This window comes from Leucopleurus acutus (genome assembly GCF_964270905.1).
Source record: "Leucopleurus acutus genome assembly, chromosome: 16".
Taxonomy (NCBI): domain Eukaryota; kingdom Metazoa; phylum Chordata; class Mammalia; order Artiodactyla; family Delphinidae; genus Leucopleurus; species Leucopleurus acutus.
The window spans coordinates 36,067,484-36,073,483 of record NC_139158.1 but is presented as its reverse complement, the minus strand read 5'-3'; positions in this window follow the sequence as shown (position 1 = coordinate 36,073,483).

The following is a 6,000-nucleotide window of genomic DNA, read 5'->3' as shown; positions in this document are numbered from 1 at the left end:
CAATTTACACAATTGAATTAGATTTGTAGAAAGTCAAGAGATCCAGATCTGCTTTGTAGGAAGATCAGGTAGATAGATGGAAGACTCTTGTACCAGCCTGGCCTAATGATGTGTCCCTGACCAGGGGTTCTCAACCAGGGAAGATTTTGACCCCCCAAAGATATTTGGCAAAATCTGGAGTAGCCTTGTCATAACTGACAGGTGCTCCTGACATCTAGTGGGTGGAGACAAGGGGTGCAGCTAAACATCCTAAAATGCATAGGACACCCCCCCAACCCCCCACCCCAACCCACACAGACAACAAAGACCTGTCTGGCCCCAAATGTCAATACTGTAGTGCTGAAGTTCAAGGGAATTCCCTGGAGGTCCAGCAGTTAGGACTCCACACTTCCACTGCAGGGGGCAGGGGTTCGATCCCTGGTCGGTGAACTAAGATCCTGCGTGCTGCGCAGCATAGCCAAAAAACAAAAACCTGAGCTTTAAAACAACAACAAAAAATAGTGCTGAAGTTCAGAAATGCAACCTTAGAGCGATAGAAGTGGAAACGAAGGGGAGACAGATCTCAGAGACGTCTCAGCCAGAGACCAGTCTTCGCCTCCTTTCATATTCTTTACAATGCTTAAGTACTTTAAGCAGTCAATCAGGTCTAAAGACCCAGACTTCCTTGTCTTTTTTCACCCTTTCATTCCTTTGCAAAGTATTTATTTTGCATGAGACACTATTCAAGGTGCTGTGATTCAGCAATGAACAAAACAAATTACCTGCTCTCCAAGAACCTTACATTCTTGTAGGGATGACAGACATGAAACCAATAAATATATATCAAGTAGTGAGATATGCTATAAAGAAGTTCCTGTAAGATAGAGCTTCTGTTATTATCACCACAGACCATTTACTCTGCATCTTGTAAGTGCCAAGCACTGGCCAGATGCTTTACAAATAGCATTTCTAATCTTTTTCTGTATGCTGCAGGATTGGTATAGTTATGCTCAGATGAGAAAAAGCAGCTTAGAGAAGTTGAGTATTTTGCCCCACATCAGTTAATGAGGAGTTGAGCTGGCACTGGAAACTGGATCCACCTGACAAAGTCTGTGAGATTTCCATTAGGACACTGTCTGACTTGAATGGGAGCGCAGTGGTTGAGAGTCCGCCTGCCGATGCAGGGGACGCGGATTTGTGCCCAGTCCGGGAAGATCCCACGTGCCGCGGAGCGCTGGTCCCATGAGCCATGGCCACTGAGCCTGCGCGTCCGGAGCCTGTGCTCCGCAGCTGGAGAGGCCACAACAGTGAGAGGCCCGCGTACCGCAAAAAACAAAACAAAACAAAAAAAACTATACCTTCTCACCCAAACTTAGCAAAGTGAAGTAGAAATGAAGTTCTTATTGGAGAGGCCTAGCTGGAAGTGATTCTCCATATTGTAGGAACTACATTTGAGAACACATGAGCCTCAGTTGAATTTGTCTTCATTACTCACATTCTCTCAGGTGGCTGATGGCAGGTTCTGACATCTCAGAGAGGTTGGCAACTTGGAGGTCTCCCACCAGCTCTTCAGACTCTCACAATATTGGCAACTGCTGGGCCTCACTCACAAGCTTTCAGCTAGCTCTGGGAGCTGTGCTTATGATGGCTGCAGCCCAAACATCAACGAGAAGATCCTGGAGCTGAAGCAATTCCCGACACGTCTTCCTTTCTGCATAGGAAGATCCAAGCCTGGATGAGGGTGCATCATCCAGGAAGCGTTGAGAAGGCAGTGACCTTGGTGCAGCATTTAGAGTGAGAACCCAGGAGACGAAGGCAATGGTGAGAAGGGGAGTAAGGAAAGAGAAATGGGATCAGGTTGGAGAGGGCCTGGGTTAGGGGACAAGCAGTTGGAACAAGGTGGAAAAACTTGATTTAGCTGTTGCTTCTCAAGCACTTGTTTGTTTTCATTATTGGTGTCCATGCCAGCTTTTAAGAGAACAGATTTTCTTTCCCCTTTGAAGGAAGGAGGGTGGGTGGAGAGAGAGTTTGGACCCTCATCAATCACCGAGCTTTCAGTAGGTCTCAGCTGCCAAGAATAAAGGAAGGGAAGTATTTGTCCCTGTAGAACTCAGGCTTTCTCCTCTGCAGGTTATAAGTCTCTGCAAACGAGAGTCTTCTGGTTCTTGACATGCCTGTTGAAGACAGAGGGATTGTAACGCTCAGCTAGCTGTGGGAACTTTGGTTACGTCCTCAGGGTCTGGGTCACACCTCTCACAAAACAGATAAACAGAACCGGATTTCTGGTCAGGAGAGGGCCAGACTGGGACCTACTGAGGACTGATAGTAGTGCTGCAAGATATAACAGCGCTGTGGGGCCCTGGGCAGGGGCTTCCCCAGACCTCCCAGCACTGCCCTGAGCACACAGGACTTGGAAGCACTCTCTGCTGTTCTGCTCAGCCACACACATCATATTCCTCAATCAAGTTTCTAACTCTGGCTTTGCAGGAATCTCCGTTCCTATACTTTTCCTCCCTGGGCCCATATGATGATCTTTGGTGGGGGAGGTAGGGTGTCCATTGATGGGGTTTATTTCCAGGTGATGGTGTTTGTGCTCCAAGAAGAGCCAGCAACCGGGGTTATGGCGGGGAGGGGGGCAGTTACCAGGCTTCTATTGGAGACCATGAAGCCCATCCTCAGGGGCTTTCCCAAGAGAAGAGGCAGAGCTATGCTCAGACCACTCAGACCCTGGGGCCTTAAAGAACAACCCACCTATTTGAAGAACAGAGTCTCAGGCTGGAAAGGGGAGAGGCAGGAAGAATCCAGGAATGAGAGGTTGTCCGTGCCTGTGCCATCCATCAGAGACGTAACCTTATCGTTCGGTCGTGACCACAGTTGGGAGCAGGAAGCTAGTGATTTGGGACGCAGTTGTGGTTCTGAGGCAGCTCAGTTCCATATAGAGGCTTTGTCGTTCCCTCTGGTTCTCCCTTCAGAAAACTTCATTCCGTGATAGCTCTTAGAAGGGTCATGTATGAATCAGGTCTAGGGGCTTACATGGTGACCTGCTGCCATACAAGGCAGAGGGCCGGATCTTAGTTTAGACCTATAAGACTCTGCCACTATCAGGTGCGGCACTGGGGTCCTGACTCTCTGCCCAGCCACACGTACCATGCCTCGATGGAAGGGGTACCTTTTGACCATCCTGTATAACAAGTGAGATCTCTGATGGGTCTCCTTTTCTGTCTTTTTAATGGGTCTCTTTTTGCTTTTTCTCACTTTTGGCTGTAAAAATTTCTTGGGAACCATGTCTAATCTATACTGTGTAATAACTAGCTCTTAATCTTGTGCCAGGCACAACACCATGCCTGGGAGGTAGTTGCTGGTAATGGGTGTGACATGAAACCTCAACTGTACCTTCCTCCTCCCCAGGAGGCTGGGCCTACGGCCCCTGCCACAACAAGGCTGCCCTCGTGGCATGAACATGTAGTATAAGGTCTGTGTTTGGAGGTTTCACAGAAATTGTTAGCCAGAAAGAGTGTTGAGAGAGACAGTGAAAAATTAAAGGTTTTGAAATTGATCTGACCCAGGTTCAAAATCCAGCTCTTTCACTTTAATCACTATGCAAGTCACTTTAAACCTATGATAGCAGGTGTGCATTGGGGCTGCCAGGAAACCCAGACTTTACTTGCAAATCTCAGTAAATCCCCAATTTATCAAAAACTCCAGAAGTGCCACTAGAATGGCCAAGTGTACAGGAAATGCCCGAGCAGCTTCAGGACCACAGCTTTCTCTAGATGCCAAAACAGAGTGGCACAAGTTCAAAATCCTTCAGGCTAACTTCCATATCACAGGGAGTAGCCAGGTTAATTGCTAGTGTCCTGTGACCTGCACTCAGTCCTTCTCTTTGTCTCTATCCAGAAGCCGAGCCGAGGACGAGCAGCAGGACTGTGAGGAGGCTGGAGCTGATGATGGTGAAAGCGAGGATTCGCCTGTGATGGTGTCAGCGATGACATGGGCACAGTCTCACCCAGGACCCCAGGAGTCCTGGCTGTTCCCAAACTGACCGGTAAGGCAGTCCCTCACAGGAGAGGCAGACAAGAGGTGGCAAGAGGAAAGGAAGTTGGGTAGGAGGCCTGAGGGGCCCAGCTCTGGCTTTGGCTGTGACCACCCATCAGCCACCTTAGGCTGAGAAACCACAGCAGATGTGTGAAAAGGGAATGGTGTGCAGGCTTTGCGCTACTTCTCTGGGTTGTGAGAATATTTATTTGATCCTGTCTGTGGCAAGTGGTTAGCAGTCCTTGGAAAAAAGGCATGCTGTCAGTTGAAAAATTGTATCAATGAGTTAAAATGTTTCAGTGAGGAAGGGATGTACAGACACTATATGGAGAGCCCCAGTATTAAACGTACAGGGGAAAACTGGCTTTTCAATGGATATCTGAAGGGCTGAAGCAAACCAGAAGTATAAGTTACACGTCAGAGGAAATGGATAGACTTGAGGGTGTTGCCTTTTGTACAACCTACTTCAAATTTATTCTCAAGTGGTTGGTGCAGTGATCATGCTGATTTGTCAGTGGGACGTAGACACTAAGGTAACAGAGGTGGTAACTGTAGGAAGCAGCGACCACACAGGGAGTAGGGGGAAAGGTTGGGTTTATCAGAACTCAGAAGCAGGTTGGGTTTATCAGAACTCAGAACTTAGAGGAGTGGCCCTGCGGAGCTGGAACTCAGATCTTGGGGCTTGGGGGCTGGGTGTGCTGCCTGACTTGTGCTGTATTTCTGAGGGGTCCAGTAAGGCTGGTTCTGGAAGGAAGATACAGTGTGTTTCGTTCACTGCTTTGTATTTGGCTTCTGTGTAATACCTGGTGCTTTATAGGCAATCAAATGTTTCCTGAATGAATGAATAACTGGATGTATTCTCCAGTTCTTACTGTCTGCTCCAGACCCTCCCGAGAGGCTGACAGGCAAGGGCTGCGCGCTTTAGTACTGTGTTCTTTCTCCTGCCCAGCAGACTACAGGATAAAGCAGTTTGGACGGTGGAGGCAATCTAAGAATGCAAGGAGTTCAACAGTTGCATCCCAGTTTCCCTGGTTACCGCAGACCCAGGAGTGGGAGGAACCTGCCTGTGAGGCCTGGGTACCTGTGCTTCCTTAGCGATTCCATTGACTTTCACTGGCTTTCCTCACTTATCAAAGCCAGCTTCTTTGAGCTGGTGTACAAAGCCCTTCAGTAGTTGATCCACCCCGGGCTGTCCCCCTCTTCCCCACCATGATCTCCAATGAAGTCAGGCTGTCCCCCAATGGGTCACATTCAAGCCCATCTCTTTGCCTTTGCCTGAGCTTTCCTAAGGTATCATTTTTTCCCACTCTCTGTAGAGCAGAGGTAAGTATGTGACTCTGGGAACTGACCTGCATAGCTTGTCCACTGGGCCATGTTCAAGGACCGTGTATGCAGAGAACTGTGGGATGGGCCAAGCAAGACTCAAGCTGAGGAAATACTGAAGTATATTTTTCTGTCCTGCCTTTGCTTCTCTTTTTCTAAATTAAAAAAAAATTTTGGGGGGCTTTGAGGTAGAGTATACATTCTCCTTTGCTCATCTGTAATTCCTAAAGAAGGCTTAAAGCAGAGACCATGACACTTGCTTTTCAACAAAGCTTAGGCAAGGTACTGACAACCTGCATGCACAGGCCAAGAACCATGGACAACTTACCCATCTTTCACATTTTATCATAGAGATTTCACAAAAGCTTAAACATCTATGCCTTGTTCTGGATCAGTAAGCTTTAATTTTGGCTCTTCATGCTCCTCACACCCAGCCTTCTTTTCACCCGTAGTCAGAGCTGCCTGCAGCCCCTGTGTTTTCCTTACTCCCCAACCCAACTGTATTCCTTCTCTCCCCATTTTCTGCCCCTTATTCCTTCTCTGCATGTCCTACTGTCCCGAAGCAGGTTCTACCCTTGGATCCTCTTGAGGACCGTGCAGGCTTCTGCATGAGAATAAAGTTTCTAATGGAGAAAATTTCAACCAAAGGCCAAAGAAGTAGAG